This window comes from Bombus vosnesenskii, unplaced genomic scaffold, assembly GCF_011952255.1.
Source record: "Bombus vosnesenskii isolate JDL3184/JDL3185 unplaced genomic scaffold, Bvos_JDL3184-5_v1.1 scf7180000016273, whole genome shotgun sequence".
Lineage (NCBI taxonomy): Eukaryota > Metazoa > Arthropoda > Insecta > Hymenoptera > Apidae > Bombus > Bombus vosnesenskii.
In genome coordinates this window covers 1,630,017-1,654,342 of record NW_022884342.1, presented here as the reverse complement: position 1 = coordinate 1,654,342, position 24,326 = coordinate 1,630,017, and the positions used below count along the sequence as shown (strand labels likewise).

At 46.3% G+C, this 24,326-nt stretch overlaps 1 protein-coding gene across 3 annotated transcripts in view; it reads left to right on the top strand.

Moving 5' to 3' along the window:
• LOC117242304 overlaps window positions 1–24,326 on the top strand; it is a 252,371-nt gene that overhangs the window by 86,591 nt on the left and 141,454 nt on the right. The window contains exon 1 of one of the 3 annotated variants that reach the window (XM_033508847.1): window positions 3,498–3,520. The exons of the other annotated variants lie outside the window; for them this stretch is intronic. The gene's annotated coding sequence lies outside the window, so the exon portion shown is untranslated. Of the gene's footprint in view, window positions 1–3,497; window positions 3,521–24,326 lie in introns of those variants that run through there. 3 annotated transcript variants of the gene reach the window in all.

The following is a 24,326-nucleotide window of genomic DNA, read 5'->3' as shown; positions in this document are numbered from 1 at the left end:
GTTAAATCGCCTAATTACAGGTTAAAAATTTAATCAACGAATGCGTTTAATACAGTAGAGTTTTCCGAGGCGCGCATTAAAACGTGATTGAAGCTTTTTAATTATGGAGCAACAACCTTTTGGCTCGTTTGTCGAATAAACCCATGTTGAATGCTGTCTGTGCCTTCGGCTCGTTTAATTGAACGTCACGCAGCTTTTATGCGCGTCTATCGGCCGCAACTTTGGCACCAAATTTTTAACGAGTCGTATGCAGCAAACTCATTAAACTTCTTTCGAATGATGTTCCCTTTATGAATTCTCGATTTTGCTTGGTTATGCAACGTCGCGCTGATTATGATATAATCGTTCCGCGAATGAGGCGTTACCTTCCGGGAACAAACGCCAGACGACAGATAATTTATTCAATTTGAATAAATATCGATAGGTACAGAATAATTCGTCTATGCCTCGTCATCGTCCGTCCTTATCCACTTTTATTCGATACCCTAACTTTCTTCAGCCTCTGTATAACGTGGTATGCACACGATCGTCGAATGAATTGCACAGAAGATACGGTATTCGTCTGAAATTCTAATCCCAGCTAGTGGTGCGTGTATCTGAGATCGAGTAGTTTAGAGATCCCTCGGGGCACCTTCGAACGACTGTGTATCGCATTTGTTCGTCGTTTCTCCGACTTCCTTCTCGGTCTTTCGTCGTCGTCGTCGTCGTCGTCGTCGTCGTCGTCGTCGTCGTCGAAAGCGGTCGATGGAGGCTCATGAAAAATTTCCAATCGCCGAGTACCGCTCGCCTTATTAATGATCCGCCATCGTAACGGGGTCACCGGTCGATCACAATGAACTCCCGCTTTTCACCGAGACTCGGCGATTCTACGAGGGTTAGACGTCCATTCTTCGTGAAGCTATCGCAACGACGACGGCGACGAAAGAAAAAGGAATTGGTGGCGAGAACCGCTAAGAAAGCTCTTAATCCTGACTCATTAGTCCGGTCGGCGACGATCGAGTAGACATCGATCAGAAGGTTTAAGTCGCAGTCGGTTAAAAGGCTGGCAGTGGCAAGCAACGGTGTGGAACGGGGCACAGCCGGCAGATTAGGTTGGGTTCGGTGATAAGTGATCGCGGTTCCCGGACTGAAACTCTAATTAATACCTCGACGCTTCGTTTGAGCCGGTGACTTACGGGGCTGTCGGCCGGGCGCAGAATTACGCTGAAACTGCCGGCACAGCGGCGTTGTCCTTCAGGGGCGGTACGACCATTTGTTATCGAGGGGGGACTCGAAACAGAGAGCGGCCGATCGTCGACCACCAACCGCTTTACACCACCTGCAATCGTTGTTCTCGACGTTCTCCGCCGCGGATGCGATGCAATCGCTATCCCCTCTCGATGCTCTCAATGCCTTTACGTTCGATTTAACGAGCCACGATACCTCGTCACCGACGATGAAACATGAAACCCGGTATCGAACCTCGAATTGATTTTAGTTTGTTCTTCAACTTTCAGTCATCGTCTTTGTCGTTCACTAAGGAATACGAAGGAACGGGACGCGGTAATGGGCTGCTTTGCCACGAATCGATGAAAAATATGATTAATGGGTCGGTCCACCCGGAAAAAATAATTCTTTTTCTGCGTCTCTGTTCTTCTTTTCTTTTTCCTTTTTTTTCTTTTTTTTTCTTTTTTTTTTTTAACGTGTCTCGATTCAAGTTGAACTGATCGATGGCTTCCCAATGAGAACGGAGGAATTGTGAAAACGCATGTTTCGGAGATAATCTCGTTAGTTACGTGCTATAGTCGTTTTAAAAAATGTTCTTCCCTATAAGGTACCAACGCGGACAGAAACGATTTATCTCTCATGGGAGTCCATGAAACGTAAGCGAGGCGTCACGGTCGAACGTACTCTCGAATTCAGGTTTCTTTTCACGATTCGTCACGAATCGACGCCGATGGAGTAGGCGAGCCGCCGTCGCGTCGTTCTCCTTTCGTTCTTTCGAAAAGGGTGTCCCTTTTTCCTCTCACTTCGGTTTGCAACTTGGTCTTAGCCAATCTATCGCCCGCTCGGTATTATGCGGTTTAGTGCATCGTCGCGACACTGTGTATGACTCGGTCTCATAAACGAGCGAAAATCCCAGGCGAAAGGAAAAGAAAAGACGCAAGAAGATTCTTCCGCTTGTTTTCTTCCCGTCGTTTAATCAGCGTTGTTCCTCCAAATTTTTCTAGAATGGTCGTTTTGATCGGACAGCCAGGTGAATCTGCGATATTCGTTAATTCGAATTATCCACTGATTATCCATCCTCCTGTCGCATTAGCGTTTCTGCTTTTTACTTTTCACTAGTACAGTAAAAATTGAAACGACCGGAGGAACGTCAACAGCTCTAGCAAGTTAAAGAAATTTATATATCACGTGAATCTGTCTTGAATTAGAAATCTCCAACATTTGCTGGGAAATCTCCGTAATAGGGGAAAATGCAGAAGCGCGAGATATTTTCGAGCATGCGTGCCGGGGACTGAATACAACATGGCTTGCGAAAGTAATTGCAAGAAGAATAATCAGACTTGGCGTAACGTTAGGAGCGAGTTTCCAAAAAGCAGGGCAAAAATAAGGCGAACGTCAACCCGTACCTTCAGCTGCAGACAAATTCCAGCTGACAGAGTGTCCGTACGGTAGTATATAGTAGACTATAAGGGTTACGTCATGGGGCAGGAAGCACACTCTATAAATGACCCAGGGAAAAAATATCGAGCAGAAGAAAGTAAAGGAGCGGTCAAGAGTGAACGGCGAAGACGAAGAGGGAGATAGGCTGGGTCACGCGTTTCCTGCGCCACCAGCGATGTGACGAAGTGCATTTTACAAAGGTACGCGGTCACCCTTCCGTCGTTTTCCCTCGCTTCTTATCTCTTCGTCGTTCCACTTCTACACACGCTTTTTCGCCGAAGACAATTTGTCGCCGGTCGCGATACTCGAGTTGAAGAAAACGCTGCCTGCGGAGGACGGGAGGAAGTGGAGGGAGTGTAAACTCGCGAGTCTTGGAATAAGATGCTTTTGGCGACACGAAACGAACGGAAAAGTGGAGTTTTCAAATGGTAAAAGACGATTCGAGAGAATAAGTAGACAAATTGTCGATGACTAATTTCTATCGAAGGGGAATAGAGGGAAAAGATAGAAATCCAATTAAATCTATGAATGGAACGAAGAGGGACACGCGGGTAAGATTTCCAAAGAAGCTCGGTCAAAGTTCCATGACCCTTTTCTTCTTCTTTCTCCTTTCGCCGACCCTTCTCTTTTACTATGTCGCGTCATTCCTACTACTTTCGTCTCAGTCGGTTTCGTAGCTGGTCTCCGCTTTTCTTCGATTTTTCTCTGCTCTTTGTAAAGCAGAAAACTTTCGCTCGATTGAACGGACAATCAACGACGATATACCGCGTCTCGCTAACTTTTATAAATAACTTATGGCCATTGAAAAGGATAAACAGCGAGTGGGTGGGGTAGAGCGAAAAATAGAACGAGAAGAACCGGCTGTTTTAACAGGGTAAGAATAAATTGATTTTTACGATAATTCGCCCTCTCGACCGAACGAAAATCATAAATAAAACATGGGAAATTGTAAAAGCTTAACTTGACAATTTTCCGTAACAGAAAATAAATAACAATTTCTCCTTCTTTGTGTTTAGGTAAGTCTATGGTGAAGCGGAAAACCTTATTGCCCTGGAAGCTGGCTAATATCATCTCTGTAGAAACGTGAGTAATGTTTTAGTAGAAAAATTCATGATATTAGTACATGATAAGTACGATCGATCGGACAGACATTGCTCGATCGTTTATCGCCTCCAAACTACATGCTCTATCTCGGCTTTATTAGATTACGGTCGACCCATGATTCACCCGAAACCGCAATTGGAATATTTCATACACGTGTGCAGACAACAGGCTGGATTTGTCATTTTCTTCCATACGCGTACGACTATTCCCCACTTATTTATTCCCTAAAAGCTGACCGATCTCGAGGAGAGAGTGGGAAAGGAACGAGCCCTCGGCATAGGTTTTGCCGTCAGGTTAGGTTCCTTGGGTGCAGCAAGGTCGGTTTCCAACCCTTACCGCCTTGAAACCCGAGGGGTTAGAGATGGCGGTTAGATGCGGCCAGCCGATTAAGACGTCGATAAATAATATTAATTGTCGGCCAACTCCCGTGCCAAAAGCACCGTCTCTCCCTCACGGGGAGACGCGGTCGAGAGCCGGTCGAAGGGTGGGATGCGTTGCGTTTAATCAATACCCACGTAATGCTGCTGCGGATGGATGATGGCGATGCTAGAGTGCGGGAAAGACGGTGTTGATGGAAGTAGAGCGTCTGTGTCGATGGCGGTTGCGGCGGTAACGGCAGTGGTGATAGTAGTAGTGGTGGTGGTGGTGGTGGTGGTGGTGGTGGTGGTGGTGGCGGCGGCGACGGTGGTACCGATGCTGTTGCTGTAAGTTTATTACGTAAGCCGGGGCCTCCTCGACGCGCTGAACGCAACCTCGAGTTGTGTAATTAAAATTAATAATTCCGCGGCCTCGATGCAGCCTTGTCAGACGAGTCTATTTGCCGTGTTGCTTGCTTGCTTGCTCGTTCCGCGTCTCGCCTCGCCTCGCCTTGCCTCGCTCTTCGCGTCTTCCGCACCTTCTTCTTAATGCTCTCCGATACCGATTCCACCTCCGGTTTCTCGCACGCTCGTCGCGCCGCTCGACAATGGTGCTCGTAATCGCGCGAAAGTGCCTCGCTCGTCGAACGTTGCATGCCCGAGGAACTTTGCTACTCGCGCGTCGTAGAAAGCTGAACACGTCTGTCGCTTGGAAATTTCTACTCCACTGGCATGTATTTTTTACGTTGGGAACTTTGGTTTCGTTGAAGGCCAGGTTCGGGAAGGCGCGCGCGGTTGCCCTGTCAAGGCGCGAATAAAAAATTCACGCTCGCCTCTTTGGTTCATTCCACGTGTGTTTTCTTAACGAGACGTCTGACACGACGTTTCCGGCGCGAAGTTCGCGTCGTAACACCGTAGATCTTTCGGGCGACGTTAAACGATCGATTTTACATTAAACTCTCGGTATATTTAGTTTTGGTTATTTCCTAAACAATTTTCAGTCTCCGCTTTTTGCGCGTTTTATCGCATCTGAATCTATTTTTGTTAATTCATTGTAAATTAGTAACCATTCACCGTGCCGGAGTTTCAACGGATAGTTTTAACTTGGGAAAGCTCACGAATTCGCTTGGCGGCGTAGTTGGTCTACTATTCTCGTCACAGAGTCGTCAACCGACTACATCCCCAGGATACGTGTACAGGCGAGTCACGTTTTCGGAACTGAAGGATCGCCGCGCTGGAGAGACGGTATAGGTGCTTGAGACGAACACTCGACCCACGCAGGTGCTTGGTGCGAGCGTTCGCACACTCGAAAGCACTCGCGCGAATGCTCTCATTTTTCAACGCCGTCACACTGCTGTCGCCGCCGTCGTAATCGCCGCCAACCATAGCGACAATGAGCGCTCTAATGCAGTAACGATTACTCCGAGGGCCGGGGGTTAGATTTTAAGGTGTGCGTGTCGAGTACAGCGCCGTCGGTCGACGGCGATACTCGAGCCATATGCGCGCGCTATCACGGCCACTGTAATTTCTTTTGGTCGTTGCGAATATTTTCCAAGCCGTTCCGTTCGTTGTTTGTTTCGATGAAGATGTTTTTCGTGGCAATCTTGACCAGTTGCCAGATGAGTTTCGACGAAACGTATGTACATATATCGGGGTCCTAAATTCGTGGTACAAACGAAGCGAAGGAGATTCCATTGTCCAAAATAGGACGAAACTAAGAAATAACGAAATTACGTTGTTCTATTGGTTATCTATTCCCATCTGTCTGTAAATTTGGACCGCGCTGTAAATGTCGCATACGATAATATCTTTATCGTGTTTGACATTGATCGTGGAAAATATGAAATATGGTACAGAGTATAAAAGGGTTGTAATATAGTTCTTTGCAAGACATATGGGGTTATAAGTAAAACATACAGGAAAGAGAGAAGTGGTCTTGATTTTGAATCCGTGCCCCTATGTACCCTGACTGCCGAGGCCCAGGCTGTCATAGCGAGGTTACCTTCTTATGAATTTTGCATCGACCTTTCCTCCGTTCTTACACGCTATAGTTAGGCTTGACAGGCTCGAGAATAGGTCGAATCTTCTAGAACCTGTCGTATCAAGGTCAATACCCCTTTCGTGTGTAGTGTTGCCCGAGCGGAGGTCGTGTAACGCAGAAATCGTTGAGTTATGCTATCGTGGATGGGTTTCCCCGCTTCTCCTGCGATCTCCTTTCTTTTTATTTTTCTTTTTTTTTTTTCTTTTTTTATCTGTTGTCACTAATCGTTCGAAATAAATTCTACGATGAAATTATCCATGGTATCTCGTTAAATTTCAGCTTCTCTTCGTCTAATGCTTTGAAGAAGGAAAAGATCATCTTGTGTAATGCTTGATTTCCACTTAAACGGCTAAAAATAGCAGGAAACTAGTAAAATGATGCAACAGCGCCAGCTTGGGGAGCACCGTTGGCTGGTCGCATAAGGTCACGATATTGCACGGGTCCCATAAAAGCAATAACACCCGACATGGTAATAAGATTCTCTCTCCCTTTTGTGTGGAGCTCTCGTCAATTGTGACTATGGCCCGTTATAATAACAGAGCGAATTGTAACACGGCAACGATCGCTGATATCGGATCTTCTATTTAAATTACTAAATGTCGCAGATCCGAGCTGCAACGGCCAAATTCACTGGGTATTATCGCGTAAGACAAACGGGCTCGATGAAAGTTTGATCGCACGCGACACCGGAATATCTAATCCGCGAAACACCGGTGCATCGGAAAAACCGTTTGGCCTCGCGTCGTTTTTTCGGCAATTTGCGAACGGCCTTGTGTCAGAATAATTTTCATGCTCGATGAGTCGCAATTTCGCAGCGCAACGTGCACACGTGATATAGATATAATTCCGCTTACACTTCGTTAATGCGATGCAAATTTATAAGCAAATTTCAGCATAACCGCGCACACGGTGCGCAACAGTTTGTACGCTGGCCCTTTATTATGCACGGTTACGGTTTAACGGTGTTTAAGCTCGCCGTAATCAATTTTATTGGGGCTCTGGACCGAAAACCCCGACGATAAATCTATCGAAACGGATTTTTCGGCGCCAGCTGCGCCGTGTCATTCGCCATTCTCGCGATGCTCGACACAAACGTTCACAAACGGCGCGTTCTTGAGCAGCGAAATATCGCCGCGAAACAATCATAACGATGGACAAACTCTCTTTCGATTGGGAATGCTTTGTCGAATCACTTGCCTAAAGTGTATCGTTATAGAGTTAATTTGCCATAATCGAGAACATTCAAGAGCGAAAGGATCAATTTCCACGAGGAGGCTGAAAGCGGCGGGGTTAAGTGGCAAGTTTCTTTTAACGCAATTACCATAACGCCGTTGTCGATATTCTCGATCGGAGGCCGGCCGGTCGTCGTTCGATCGGATAACCGTCGGAAAGTACGCGAAGCAAACAGACATCGAGACGACTTTAAGCTTTTCAAGTGCTTGCGGTTGCCGGTTCTTGAAACTGACCAGCTCTTTCTCGCTTACGTCGCCAGCCAATGCCGTTATAACAAGCTCAAGTAAACGAGTGAAACGAAGAACCGTGGATCGGACGCGAGAAGAAAATTATTTTCGCGAAATTTACCACGATACTTGATCGATACAATGGCGAATGGCGGCTACTTGAAACGTCGAAGCAACGGTTATATAGGGAGTGGGAGGGGAGAAAGTTTTTAAAGTGGCCCGACGGAGCTGTTCGATGTAATTGACGAAAAAACTTAACGATACTTTCGATATCGGCCCTCTACTACTTTCCATCGTGCCGTCGACGAAAACGATTGCCTTAATTGCCTTGCCTCGCCACTCTATTCGCTCGCACGGCAATTAATCCTGGCCGATTGATCGATAGCCGGTGCTTGTTCTTTGAGAAATTTTCGGCCGTTTTAGAGCGGCGTAATCGACACCGGTGTTTTCGATTTATTTATGCATGCCAGCGACTCGGAAGAGTCTCTGTTCGAGCGGACAACCGAAAAGTTTCTCGTCGAGCGAAACCGGAAAACAGATATTACGAGGTTGATGTTACGGTTATGCGCTCTTCTAAAAAGTAGGAAATCCAATTTAAAACGGACAAGGATACGAGAGGAAAAGCACGGGGATTAAAAAACGTAGACGAGTTTGAAACGCAAGTAGATTGCACGGCAGCGAGATCTTGCGTAATCGGCATGCGCGAACTCGCGATACACACCTTTCCACCAGTTCTACCCTTACAAAGGAATAACATTGTATTTGTGCTCGCATGTGCTCAGTCCTGTTATTTCTATTGGCGTGATTAGGATCGATCTCAATGACGATCCCTTTGCTTTCTTTTTCAACCGATTAAAATACGTCGACTCTTTTACGCTCGCCATCAGAACTATTCTTCTCTTGGCCAATTCTTGCGAATATTTGTTCTATTATCCGTTTCCACGCGTACCTATAACTTCCAACGTAAAACCATCTAACAATACAGCAAAGTGAGTTACAAGTTATTGATTTAGGTAGACTACCCTGTATTCTGTAAGATTACAAAATTTGATTCCTTTCGCTGCCAAGCTTGTCATACTACTGTTTATATAAGTGTGTGTATTTATCGTTACCGATAATAACTTGTAACTTTGACAAATTTTACCAATAATATTAGTCGCCGACTTTGCCAATTTCTTATTGCCCTTGCTTTCCTTACATCGCCACCCACGCTATAAAGCTTTTCCGTTCACCCGCTACTATTTTAATTTTAAATAATCAAACGTTCCACCAGATACTACAAAGTTTGATATTCACGCGAAAGTGCTCTCAAACTGGTAGCTTCATTCAGCTTTCCAGTATGAAAATTTTACTGGGAAAGAACGATCGGTGAATGGTCCGTGAGTCGTGAGCAAAAATTCAAATTGAAATATTAATTGGTCTCCGGAGTTGGATCCTTCGTGGCCGCGTGCAGTCGCCGCGAATTTATGTATGCATTTATATATGCAGCCATCCACTGACATGCGTATGCATTTATGTATGTAGCTACGTCTCGACAGTACAAGGCGTGCCACTTATTCTGACCGCTGCGCTGCAAATAACTTTGCCCGTTGTTTGCATATCCAAACTCTTTCCTCGGCGAAATTGTTCCCTGCGCGAGAACAGCGGCTGACTCGTGGGCCCTGCACATGCACATGTTTCAGAATTACGAGTACAAACGTGACAGCGTTCAGATGGCCAAACAGAGAAGAAAGGACATTTTGACAAACGTAGCCCATCGTCTAGTTGATACTGTTAACGCATTGACTGATGCAGTTCCATGTCAGTTGCACATCTGTAGCTGTGTATATCGATAGCATTATTTTGTGTTATTTTATACAATATTTAAGGGCAATACGGACTCGTTCTATCAACGTAATCCTGTAGCTTAGTGTGATATTGCCAGTATCGTAATACCATAACGAATGTGTGTCCTAAATCCATAAAGTGATCATACACGTAAATATTCTAATGCTGTGAAATTAAGAATCGCTATGTCCTATGCGTTCTTGTTTCTCCGTACATCTTCTGTGGCAGAAAACTACGAGCTGTTGATGTTGATACGAGCAGCTACAAAATTTCTATGCTTCGCAAACCGAGTTCCGTTGTCCTTTTCGATGCCATTTAACCAGAACGTACGCGCGCGCCTTGATTTAATTGTTATCGAAAATGAAAGGCGCGTTGTTAACCGGAGACAAAGGAACGCGGAGGCCACGGGAGGACGAGAGGAATGATTTATTATGTTCTCGTGGCTCGATGCCACTGACACGAGGAGAGAGCACACGGAGCTGCGTGCTCGCGGCACGAAGTGGAAGAATAATTTGCAAAAATGGAATTCTGTCGGTGGTCGACGTTGACGAGCGAGCGTCGCGGTGCGTACGTGCGCGCGCCCGCTGAAATACATAAGGCGGGGAATAATTGTGATTCGTTGTATGGCGTGCTTGACGAATGAAATTCTGCGGTCGAAATAAAATTGCAACGTCGCTCGGCACTCGTGCCAAAGCCTCCGCCGTTGGTCAGTGATTTAATTATTCCGTTGCTCGCTGGTTTCGATAGACACACGGTCCGCGCTCGATAATGCGTTCCTCGCTTGACGATCGGCGAATTTTTCTTATTCGATTAGAACACGCGCTCGCTTTAGCTGGCCGGCTGCCTCAAGTATTCAATTTACGTAGATGGCAATACGAGTAAGGCAAATACGTTTGAAAATAAATCGTGCGACTCGTTATTTATTAGTAGCGTGATGAGCGTTGAAATATATCGTTTACATGAATAGCTCGACGATCATAGTTTTCTATTGGGATTTCTATTGGGATTTCCATTCGTCAAGAAGTGAAAAGTTTGTTCAATCGATGTACCTCCTCCTCGCTGACTCAAATAGTCCTATCGCAATGTTATTTGGGTCATTTTCTGGGTTTTGCTATTTTTCCTTGCTGCACTTAAAGACGAATTACCACTCACAACGTGCGGTAAATTTGATTACTTTATGCAAAGTTCAAAGTGGAGCTTTGAAACATCGAAGGCTAGGTGACCCTAATAACACGACCTCGATAAAATCGATCGGACCAATATTTGAAAGCAAAAGATACGGTCGAGTCGCGTTTGTATCAAGTTTAGTCGTGGCAATTATCTGGATCGACGTTAAGCAACTACGCAACTTCTAGAAGGAGTAATACAATTAGCGAGCATTGTTTGCGGTGTTCTACAAATTCTCCGTTGCGTCGTAATTTTGATCTGTATTTCACGTAGCGTCGGTAGAAACGTGCAGACGCTAAAGGCACGGTTCGGTATGCGTCATCATCCGCAGCTTATTAATTCAAGTCGTAGAGTGGCTCTAACTGAGCGATAACAGAGAAATCGCACGGAGTCAGCCACGCAACATCGTTAACTGATTCGAACATCGTAATTTCTATCGATCGCCAGGCGCAGGTTGAGGTTCCAAGAGGTCTCGATTACCGGAGCCAGAAGCGTGCACAGCCGAATTCGATTCTGTTACGAGTTGCGGAGTTTACAGCCGTAGGAGATACGTACGTACACGTGTATCGAGGTAGACCGATAACGGACCGATTTAAACCAGGCAGGAAAGAGGCTAGGAATGCAGGAATCAGATTCAACTTGCGATAATTCGAGCAGCCGTTCAACAGCCGGAGTGCGCTTCGAGTCTCGAACTGGAATTGCTATTGCCGTTAGACGCTTGACGTTAACGATGTTTATTAATAGACTCGAAGCTTCGAGTACGGCCTGTTATCCTTTTATCGTGTTAACTTTCAGGTAAATTTTGTCTATCGACGTTTGCATCTAAATGTTCAATCGGTAACCAGAATTCAATTCGGCATTAGAACTATTAATTATCTTTTAACACGTGCAATGTTACTGTTTTATCGCGATTCCCTTTCCAGCGGAATGCCCGCGATTCCCGCTGTAATTTGAGGTCAATATGCAGTAAGCACGTATAAAGGTTCTAGTTGGAGAATGAGAAAAAGAAAATACGAGAAAAATGGAAAACGAAAGGACGAGAAAAACTGCCGCGCCATTAAATCAGCAACGGGCCTTTAAAATCATTAGCGTTAATAACCGGAGGCTCGGAAAGGTACACCGTCTACCGATATTCAATTACGCCTGTGCGGCTTGCACGCGACGAAGGTGAGACAGCTATCTCTGCTATTGACATTTCGTTTTGTTCGTTGCGGCGCCCATAAAAACCATCGTTACCAATAGGCGCTTTGTCGAAACAAGATCTTTGGACTTGTTTTTCTTGTAAATACGTCTTCGATCATTCTCCGTGACAAACTGTTACATTCGTCCGTCATTCCATTTCCATTTCCATCGTGAAATAATAATCGTGAAACGAACGAATACGTAACTTGAGCAGCCGGTTCTCTTTTAAGAATCATCGCCATAGATAATTCGCGTAAATAGGAAATGCTCGTTAACGATGCGAAGCCAGTTACGTACAAAGACGAAATGTTAATCTGATTTCTGCATCTATCGTTTTCCGTCGGACTGTTGCGAGCGAGATTTTAATTCGTCGAATTAACAATAACGGGAAGGAGAGCGCGAGATGACACCCGCGCTAATGGCGAATCCGATTTCCCGGGTAAAATCATCCGAACGACAATCGGCGGCACGACCGGGTCATCCTCGCGCGATCGATTAACCCTTTAACTGAGGCAAGAGGTTGTGAACCGCCGGTAACTCGGCGTAGAACGAATGTTAAATTTGATTTCCTTGAATATCTCTATAACCTCGTTACGCGGTCGACTCTCTGAGTCGAATAACCGTTCCGAGGCGTATATATATCACAGTGTCAAGGGGTTGAAGTCGGAGTACGGACGTAATTTCATACTTTACGACGCCACGTTGCAGGTTACCGCGTCGAAATTCATTTCGTGCTTTACGCTACCGGATGTCGACCGGGAGAATGTGTAGTAAAATGAAAAATTCCTCGTCCCTCGTAAGAGGTACGCACTCTTAAAGACCGTATAGCGCTGTGCAGCGCCACTTTTATCGCGGCGAAATTTTTCCCAACGCTAATTTCATATCTGCTATATTCCGTATCCGTTCGAGAATGTTAACGTTCTATTCGAAGAAACGTTAAGAACCACAACACGAAACTGCGACGAAGCATGCGAAACACGTCGTCGTTTACGCGTTGCTAGGTACAGGCTCGATAGTACGAACCGTGAGAAGTTGGAAGTACGCGCGGTGGCGGCACCGGCGTAGCTCTTTGCTTCCGGAATAATTAATCTCGACGAGAGCGAACGCGAGACCTGCAGAGTTTCCTGCGAGATCCCCCGACGCGACAATGTCACCGGAGGCAGCCAGTTACTTCTTTCCGAATAACTTGCCAAGGAAAATCCCAATACTACTCGTTACCTGGCTCGCGTTGCCATTTCCTGCCGAGACACCCGCCGAACAACTTTCTTCTCGCGCTGCCATTGCGCTCGATTTTCCACGCGGATCGGCCATTGTTAATAAGTCTGTGAATGGGCCGCGCCGCGGCAAACTTTGTCCTTTTCAGCCGTATACGGTGTGACGACGCTTCAGCCGCGAACATTCCAGACGTGAGTAATTAGCGACTATGGCTGCGACACACCTATAAAACCAATGAATAAGAAAAACGTCGATCTCAGTTTCAGTTGTTTGAGAAATTGCCGGTGGAACGTATGCCGGATGCTCGTTATTGGGGAACTTTTTATTAATGAAAAATTTCCTTCTGTTTCGAAGAAAACGGGGCAAGGGAGCAATATTAATTGTTCGTGAATCATTCGGATATAAGATACCTAAAAAGGGTAATTGGAAATGTCGTTTGAAACTAGAGCACTTTGCAAGCGCCACTCGATATCAATTTCGAGCAGGTTTGAAGGCGAAAGATGTAGCGGATTTAGTCGACGCAAGGGGAAACGTAAAATATGCTCGACGTACCGGTTGGCTCGCGTGAGCAAGATAAAACGTTCCTTCCGGAACGCGATTTCTCGTTCTGGAGGAAATTTCGAGGCAACCCAGCAGCGATTACACCGGCGCATGACAAATTTCGACAATTAATTACGCGTCGAAGACACGAATAGCAATTAATACCGACCCGGGGCGCAATGAAAGGATACGAGCAAGATGGTAAACGCGCGCGACCCACGCGTCTCGGCACAGCCAAGACACAAGCCGCGCGCAACCCCTCGCTTCGTGAACTTATAGCACGGAAGGACGTGTAATTTCCTGGCTGGTAAAGCGACTTCGAGGTCCCGCCACCCCCGATATCCTCCGCCGCGACAGCAAAACCGGCCGACGAACCAAGTTATCCGGCTAAAGGTGCGTTTGCAACGATTCGACCTGCGACGCGAAATACGTTTCCCACCTCTTCGTCTCGTCGTCTCGTCGTCGTCTTCGTCGTCTCGTCGCTTCGCGCCGTGTCGAGTCGCGTCTGCTGGCTTGGGACTCGACAGACGACGTTCAGAACTAATTGCCACCGAGTCAGACCGATTAACCCGCTAAGCGAGTATTTCTTGATTGAAAACTACCCTTCCGTGGGGAATTAAGAAGAACGGGTAGCGTAAATACAGCGATAGTCAAAGGAGCTGGATGATTCGACCGGAGAGAATCTTTAGACGAATTGAAGAATTATAAATTTGGACGATGCATGGTAATCCTTGTACCGTCCTTGTTTTGCTTCATTCGACTTAAAATACGTGGTTATTATTTCATAATAGCTTGTATCGAGTATTTTATTTTATATGTCTGGTGTATAAATTTACTTGAAATGTGGAATCGTTCGCAGCTCGATAAAATAATAACGTCTAAATATATATAACGTGTAGAATGTAAGAATTCAAATATGACACTATCATCTGTATGAATCAGAATCGAGCCAATCTTCGTCGCCCGACGATTAATGTATCGCGTTAATTGATCGCTAATTATCGTTAATCATCTGTGTTCGGACAGATATCACGACATCACTTTGGTTCTCTTCGACTAGAAGCGAAGAGTTTTGAGAACCCGACGAAAACATAATTCTCGAAGGATTGACGCGCGTCCTAAACGCGCCTTTATCGTCACGATCGTCGGACACGCACTCGTTCTCTTTTTCCAGCACCCAAGGGGATGTTTCTTCGAGAAGCAACGAGCTTATTAAGCGGTCGAGTATGCACATCCGCGCGCGTGTCACTGTTCCGTCTGGCGACGCGTTGAGTCTCGTTTCCTTTAAATTAATGGTCCTCGTGAATCAGACGCGACGTTCGTGCGAGTTGGTCGTGGAACACATGGCGTGTCGGTACAAAATCATAGTTTCTTTAAGCCGAGGAAAAAAAGCTTCCTTCGTATGTCGGAACGTCTGGAATGTTTCGTTTCGCCGTCGTTCTGATCTCGATATATCTACAACATGTGACAACAAGAACGTACACGTGTCTCGCGTATAGTAGAGCAATTCGCGCCTCAGTTTCGATGAAATTTGGTAACACTTGAAAATTAGCCGATGATTCACCAGCAGAAAGACAGCAGAAGGATCGTGAAGCGAGGAAGGAAATCGTTTTAAGATGGACTGCGGGAACATGTGGCGGGAAAAAAGGAATTAGAGGAAAAGAAGGGCGGCGAGATTCACGGCGCCATTTGTTTCTCCTTCCGGCTCCGTTTGTCAAGTCTACGATCCACCACCCCGGCCACTATCGCCAAACTTTCGACCTTAAAGTTTGCGCCGCGAGACTAACGTCTTCCGCCTCTATAAATAGACGTCATAATCGATACGTCGCGCAGTGTTTTAAATACTTTTAAAACGGTTGTCCCATCACACCGCCGTCAGTCGATCGGACACTCTGCAGGCTGACGTTTGCGATGCTTATTTACGTTCCTGATTGTCCTGTATATTTATTTTTTCACGTAGAATTGAATTCTTACGAAACGTCGTTCTGCATACCGCGGAATTAGATAAGAATTAGATGAGAATCACATAATAGAAATTGATCAGTGAGTTATAACATTTTCGTAATCGGACAGTTTACATACTGTATGCGTATGGAATATCACCGTATTTTCACGTCTTTCTCTTTTCTTCGCGAGAACGAGAGCTTTGCCGACTATTTGCAAAACGAGCAGCAATCTGGTTCGTAGGAAGCCCCGAGTAAACAGTTCGAACCTCGGAGGACATAGAACTATGCTAAGTCTAGATCGAGCTCGGTGTCGTCGCTGCTCTTCCTACAAGTTTTCGGGTTGGGAGACTGCCAGAATGTTACGGATTCTTCTTCCAACGCGCTAGAAACCTAGCTTTGGTAACCTCTCCATTAAAACTGAAAGATGCTACGTATTTACGAAACATCGAAACACCGAGAATTCCGAAAATTCAACAGTTTTATCAACGTATAAAAACTGCAAGAAAATTTATTTTTGCCAGCTTTCATGTTGTCTTTGGTCGCTGTTTTCTCGTTGGATCTAACGAAGTGATTATAAAAGAAAAATGAGAGCAAAAGTATCTGTGAGAAAGGAACTGTCGTAGAAAGATACGAGGAGAAACGATACAAGAGGAATTGGCCTGCGTTTGTGTACATTGGTATACGATCCAGAGATCGAGATTCAAGTGGCGAAACACTCGTTCACGCTAGTTGGACGTTCGACTTGCTACTAATCAACGTAATTCCTAACTTGTAAAACACACAAGCTAGTTCTGTGGTCCTTAACGAGATTATCCCTTGTTAAGCATCGAACCCTTGCCGGATACTCTGGTTGGCTACTCGCAAAAACTCGAACCAGTGTGCGATCGCACGTATCATTCGCTTACGAGAACTATCTCGTGTGTTCTTTTATTTCCCTTCGTAAAAATTCAATGCTCAAAGTGATCAGAGTGGCTTCCTTGTTCAAAGTGTCAAAAAGAAACTGCTCGATTCTGTATCCAATTTGATTGTATGATGACAAATCATTGCCATCAGCGGAGGATAGGTGGCGGTTGAAAATTAATATCGCGAAACTATTTGTAGCGTATTACTCGTCTAATTTCGTAACTTTTCGCTTTCTCTCTGGCAACGATTTCCTGATAATTGGAACGAAAAATCGCCGTGATAAAAAGAGACAAGAACGTAACACCGGTTAATTTCAGGACAAGTTATTTAATTCGCGGGCGAAACATTTTTAATCAGGTCGCCAAGAAGCGAGGGACACGCGCTCTAGGGGTCAGAGGATACGGCGAGCAAGGGGGGACGCGAGCTAATCCGAGTTTAAGAAGGAACTAACGAGACAGTGGAAGAACGTGAGCGAAAGTATGACCGGGTGCAATTAAGTTCGCACTCCTGGGTACGATTTCTCCGGCTGCTCGACGTCCCTCCCTACAGATTGAGCAGTTTTCTGGTAAAAGGGAAAAACCAGTCGCACGTTTATCCCCGGGGGCACGAGAGACCACCGCGACTCCGGCATATCGAGTTGATTTCCCTCGTTTTGCGGGGCCAACGGAAGAGAAACGGCGAAGAAGAAGGATAAGGGGGAGGCAGAACGCGCATCTTTTTCCCGTTTGTTTGTCGAAAAGGAGTTAGAAGGGCTAGAGGGACAGGCCCGGCGGCCCGCATAATTGCGGCGAATTAAATTTGTCTCTCGTGGCTCCGCCGGAAATCATTTCTCCTCGCTCCGCTCCTACGGCATTATTTTCTGCGAGCTGCACTTTGTGCAACGCCTTTCAGAGTTTACGTACTTGTCGTACTCGTGCGCGTACAGGCCCGCCGCCGCTGGCTTCGTTAACGAACTTTGCCGGGTTCATTGGCTTTTTGTTAACGAGCCTCGGAATGGATCTGCTTTCAGGTAAAAACTTTCGCCGGATCTCTCCATTATCTTTGCATAACAACGAGCCAGTAGCGTTCGCGCGAGTCTTCGCGCGATCGTACGTGCCGCGAATTATTATTTTATTTTATTCTATTCGTACGGCTTGAAAAGCGCCATCGTTCGCGAGTCCCTCGTTCAACCACGATCTTATTTAAGGCGCCTTTCGGAGACCGTTTCACGGTTAAAACGGGTCAAATCGCTGTTCATGTTGGACCAATTCCGTCGCCGATACAGAACCGTTCCTGTTCCCGTTCCCTCGATGCGAGGACCTACGGGCAACCGCAATGACCTCGGCGATGCCGAATCGCAACGTTACGCCGCGCAAGTCCGCTATTTGCGAGTTCTGGATAATCTTGGTCACCAGATTTAGTGGTATTCGACTCTAATGGTGCGCGCTATATTCTATTATACTTTGAATATATAAGACTCTGATTATAGCGAATGTGTCTTCCGACGAGCTGTTGTTCTGAAAAATAATATATTTGAAGATCGAAATTTTTCGTCAGAACCTCTCGATGTATAACGTTCGAATCTTCAAACGGGACCCATTGCCCTTCGATCCTTTTCTTTGTCTTCTCTGGCAGGCGACCCTCACTACGCTCGGATCACGCCACCGTTCGCGCCTTCTTTGTGCGTATTGTCTTTGTGCGTGTAACGGACCGAAGGCGAGTCGACGTTTCTAGAACTATACGCTTGTCGCTACATTGTATATTTTGTCGGTCAGATAAGACGATCCGTCTGCGACACCGTGGTACCACGAGCGACGATTAAGAATACAGCCTATGGTAAGCCTCGTGGCGTAGTAACATTCCGTAATACTTCTAATCGTCTCCGAAACATTAAAAACCCTGACACTTTCCGACAAAACATTAACTTTTCCTCCTAACTTTCGAATCACTTGTCCGTCAAAATCTCGAAGATTTTTCTTAAGCAGAATTCCAAAGCCTCCATCATGCGAGACTTTCTTCATCTGAAATTTCTCGGGAGAGACGAGGAAATGGGTGTTGCAGACTTTCGCGTAGAAAGATTACCACGTAACTTTGTGCAAAGTTGGTCATTGTAGGCATGATCCTGCGATCTTCATAGATAGCTTTCCCAAAAATGAATTCAGGAGCGGCGGATCCCTCCAATTTAGAAATGCACCGACAGAAAACGTGATTGTGTCGCGTTGAACTTTGCTTCGTGAACTATAAGAGAAGTTCGTATTACAAGTTGGAGAGTTGCTCTATACTGTAATAAAAAAAGTTATTTCTGTTAAAGGAGAAAAGAGAAAAGAAATTTTTATGGATTTCTTTATGTTTTACGCGATTATTCTTTTTGTATCTGCGAACGTAATCAGACGCTAAATTGCGATATTCTAGCTCGCAAGAAAAACGTGTTTACGGACTTTGAATGGTGAAACTTCCGACGCGACGCATTATGTCGATCCCCGGACATTCGAACGATTAAACTGCGATAATCAGCAACGCGAAACGAGAAATAGGTCAATTTTCTCGGCAACTGGAAGCTCGTTCGAGTAGCGTCTTCTCTCTGAACGCTGTCACGCGAAAACATTGTTCGCCGCGCGAACCTCCGAGTTTCCCGGTTCTCGATCCTCGGTCACAAACGGTGCGAAGGTGATCCCCGTAAAATGTATAGCTATACTCGGACTGTAAAACGCGGTGTCAGATTCGTTCGAAATATCCCTATCGTCGTAATCGAAGTAGGGAATTGACTGATTCATAGCGTCGATACCAATCGAGACGAGAATTTACGGCTCTCGTTGATATCGACGACGCCTCATATATCGATGTATGTATTCCAAGAAGACCAAGCGCGAACGACTAAAGTTGTTTGTTTATAGCTGATTTCATCCTTCGTCACCAGTCGCCCTTTCTTCTTTCTTCTTTCACAGTTATGTCTCGCATCGAGATCCATGCTGATCAAATTCTCGTCCATTGGAACTCGGGGAACCGATGGAGAAAGTTGCCTGCATCCAGCAGACCTCCCCGATCTTTTCTTTTGCGACTCGCCGAGTCGCAGCCCGGCTAAGACCTTGCCAGACGCGAACTTTGCCTTCTCACTTCGGAAACGAAGTTAGAGGTCTTATCACGGTCGACTAACGCCGGATTTCACTTTCCTCTTCCTCCTCCCCTTCCTCTTCTTTTTTCGCCTTCTTGGTCCTTTTCCTTTCGGTCCATCGGGGTCTTCTTTATGGAGCCTCGAAGGTCGACCGATTCCTTCGATTAAGTGGCGCGTTCGTTCGAAATCGTTGCTATTGAATCGACGCTTTTTTCTTTTTTCTTTTTTTTACCATGCTTTGTTCGTTAACTGGAACCGCGTTCCTCCCTCATTGGGCATTATATGTTCGTTTTGTCGCCGTTGGTAATTATCTTTGTGCGAAACCGGCCCTGATTTATCGTTCTTCTGTTAATTCAGCGTAGCGTGCCGCCGCTGTTACAAAGCAACCGACGAAAATACACCGCGGGAATTGATTTAAACGTTGCGGCGCGAAACGAAAAAGAACAACGCGCGAGTCCGCAGAGCGGAAAGGGTTAACGAAGTTGGCGAAAGCGCCGCTCAAAATGATTCCCCTGGCACGAAATTACCGGTTCGCGTTCCGTCGCCGCTCTTTTATACGCTACCGGAGATTAACGTAAAGCCGAAAACTCGATTTTCAACGATGCACTCCTCCTTTTGTAGTTTCAATCGGCCACCGTTATAGATTTGATATCCACGGTTCGGGCCGCGACGATTTCGCTTATCAACCTGGATCGTTCGATTCTATCTGCTCGTTCGTTTTCACAAACACCAAACCAATCGGTTTTTCGCGGTAAAACCGCATCTCCGCGATTGCCTCTGTTGCGTCTGATGTGTGCGCGATCTTGGCGCTTTGTCAACCTTAGAGCAATCGAGTTTCCTTTCGAGTTTTGCACCGCCGAAGGGGATTAATTTTATCCGTTCGATCGGTAGTCAGTGGAAAGGTGTGCGAGGGGAAAAAAATGTTAATCGAAGCGAAAATCGAAAGTAAAATCCACCTCGTTGCTCGTTTTCCTTTTAGCAGCTCGAGAATCGAGCGATATCCCTCTAAGCGGCTCCAACCTCCGAACCCTTTCGTGAAATTCCTGAAATTCTTTGGATGGTCCACTCTCCTCTGTTTTTAAAGAAACAAAAACCACCTCAGCCTCTTGTTGTACGTTTCTTTATACGCGACGTCGTACACCTGGTTTCTTTATACGAAGAAGGTAAAGCGACGAACGAGGCGCGAAACGAGGGAGGCGGAATGGACTAGCAGCGGAATGAACTGGAGTAAGAGAGAAAGAGAGCCAGGCAATAATAATCTCGCGCGACAAACGGACACACGCTCGACTGGCGACTGGCGGTATCTAGAATTACGAGTGGACCGGGATCCTTCGATGCCGGCTCGCGCGAAACGAAATTAAATTTAAACCAGCGTTCGGATTTTAAAGTGCAACGAAGTGGCGGATAAAATTCGATGTTTCATGGAGCGTAAGACGGTGGCGCGGTGTCGTTGGCCGGGATACAGCAGTCGAGTTTGCAGGGTGTCAGCGGTCGGTTCAACGGGTTCCGAGAGGGGTGGATAGGGTATTCCCCGTGGAAAAAGCCCATAAAATCGGCTTACTCCGCCGCGACGCACGCCCGTTTCCTACGACGCTGGAGGACACCCGTTCCCCGAAGCTACACACCTCCGAGAGTCCTGGGATTTCGCTTCGTGAAACAGTAACATCGCGGTCGATGGCCCGACAAGAAGCGACAGTCGAAGGATCGCCGTGTATATTCCTCTCTGCCGCAAGAATTTCAATCTCGATAATCTGCTGCCTCGATAATGGGACAACGCGGCAATTGCCGGCGATCCCGGCGAATATTTTTTCCTGCGACGATTCGATTAACCGTGGCTGGCTCTCGTCCCGATGCACTGACGCGGCTGCGAACAATAGCGGGGAAGTTGTCGACTCGAAGCTGTTGCTCGATAAATTCCAGTTCACTGATCCGTGTTCGGTTCACTCTTCTTCTCTCTCGCTATTTCCCGGTATACATATTTCAACGGGGAAACATCCAGTGTACCAGATCGATATCCGTCTGCTAAGAAATCTTAATTTTTCACGCGTCACCGCGCTTAATTCCCAAGAGCCTTTTTCCCACGTCCTCGCGGTTTCTTCGTTTCGGTCGTCACAATGTGTCCCTTCTTCGAAGCGAGAGGAAAAGGCGAGAAAAAAGAACGATCTTTCTGGTAAACGGTGGCGTGCTCGAGAACGCTTTGTGCCACTTTGGCAAAAGGGATGGCGGAGAAGATGGCGGAGAAGGTATCGGAGATGCGGGAGTATCGGCAAATCGGCTTAGCCAGCTACTCCCGATGCGCCAATCCGCCGGTTCTCTTTCCCGAGGGCGAGCAAAGCTCCGTCCGTGATTTGGTGGATTGCCGGGTGCACGGCTCGGCAACCGCAGTTCTGACCACGGCTAAGGGCCGAAAGGACCGAGGACGCGAACGGAAAGGATCGAGGAGGCGCGCGGTCTGGTTTGTGGTCCTGGGATGAACCTGCAAAGAATATCCGGCCCCTGCGGTCGCCCGGGATCGATGAAACCGCTACGCGAAGTTGGCGCGTCAGAAAAACCGTCGACGACCCTCGGGCTGCCCTGTTGTCGCCGCTAATGGCAGATCGAAATCATTCGCGATCTCGCGTGCCGGTAATTGCGCGGGGCCAAACGTGCACGCTTCCCGAACTACCCGTTCCTCGAAATCATCGTGGCGACGGGCTAATGGCCGAGTACCGGTTACGCGTTTACTCGATGCTCTGGTATGCGGCAAAGGTGTGTCGTAGCGTATCCAAGATACGCTATGAATTTTGTTGCTTAAATTTTGCCCAAGTCTAATTATATAATTGAAGTTACTGGTTCTTATTTACGCCTTTTGCAATTAGATCGTACGCGGATTATCGTAAAGGCGATAGTTCCGTATTTGTACTTTCCTTCCAACAACTTTTCCATATATATTCTTGTGAAAATATCGTGGAGTCGACCTAGATTCCCCTCGTTCTTTGGGTTTCTTTCGCAGGAATGGATTCGTGGTTGTGGAATCTAATGAATTCTTACACCGACAATCGAGTGGCCGGATGTCTAGTCTAGCTTCGTGTAGTCTCGAGTCATTATTTTGCGCCAGTCGTTTGGAATAGCATTCGATAAATTGATGGCAAAAACAGAATGTTGATAGTTACGGAAAAGTACGAAGGCGAGATAATAAGAAGTATTTCTAAAATGAAAAGAGGCGATACATACGCAAATATTACATCTTACGATGCTCGTTGGATAATCACCAGCAGAGACCGTTAGGAGGTATTCCTACGCTGGTAACAAGCCCTTAAAATTTGTGGAGAAGCTGGAATTATTCGCAGACGGATTACAGAGTGGTCGATTGGCCTAGGGCTCGGCAATCGTCGGCGAAACGACTGAATCGCGAGTTTTCGCCGCGAGAAATGGCACGATGGCCGTTTGTCGTTGGCACTTAGCGGCGCTATTAACGCCAGGATTGACGCGACCGGTAATTAATTTCCAGAAGCATAGATACCCGCGATTCTCGCAGCTTACCGTCCTTAGCCGCGGTTGGCCGGCTTTTCTCCGTTTCTTTCCGTTATCCGGCTTTGTCGACCGCCTCGGGACACCCAACGAATCGCCCCGTCCACTTAATTAAACGTCAGCTGTGGAATTGCGGGCCACGGGTCAGAATCGCCGGAAGAAAGAGGCACGAGACGTTCGACCGAGCTGGTCGAAGAACACAGACTCTCTCGGCCGACACTATTCGCTCTGCAATTAAAAACTACGCCAATTTATTATTATCCAACGGTTTTTAAACCGACGTACTACGCATATACATATATGTATATTGGTTGCTATGTAATTGTCTGATAATTCCCGGTACCCTCTTCCATGTTACGTTGAATTTCGTTAATACGGTCGGTAGCATAATACGTTCGTAGGTATGCAGCTATAGGAACAATTGGGAAACGTTTTACGTAATTAAAATGTTCCGCCGGTGCAATAATGTTAAAGCTTTCAGAAATCTGGCTTTCGAACATAACAATTTTTCCGATACAATGGATTCGATAAATTTACGTAGCGGCTTACAACGGGAACCGCGATGAACAGCATTTAAATACTTTTTCGAGAAACGAACGATTATAATAAAAGGGGCTCGTTCAATACGTTCAATCCGTTCAATCGCAATCCACGTCGGCACTGTTTGGCCACGCGCATTGTATCTTTTAATTTATCATTATTTATGGAAATAGGGATTGGGAAGGGCGGGTGCTCGACGCGCTCGGTAAATCGTATTGAAACGTTCGCTCGAAAGCGACGCAACAATCCGAAGACACGTTCGTTCGAGAAAACTCGGCGGAAATACGTCAAAACCAACGAACTGTACAGCTTGAGAGGTTCTTTGTTTGTTGGATACAGTCTCGCAAATGACTTTTATAAAAGGATTGTTTCGCAATACTCGCCACCTGACGCTGAATAATTTAAAAGAAAAACTCCCGACCGCGCCAAGTACTACACTCATTCCGAACCACAATAAGATTTTTCTCTCGCGACATGAATTATGCAAAAAACCGTCCTGCGCCGTTGCACGATGATTCGATTTACTTTCAATCGCATACAGAAATATTCTCTCTCTCTCTCTCTCTCTCTCTCTCTTTCTCTCTCCTTTGTCCCTTTTTCTTTTACAATGATAAATTCGCTCGATGAGAAATGCAACTTACTCCGAGGATCTTCTTCGCTGACAAAAGGCGCAACAATCTTGCCATTTCAATTCTTCGGTCGTATTTCCACAGAGAGTTTCCCTCCGTCGTAATACGTACGGCCTCTGTAATCGTCGGTTGTACACGAGAACAATCGTGACGAAAGATAAACGACCGC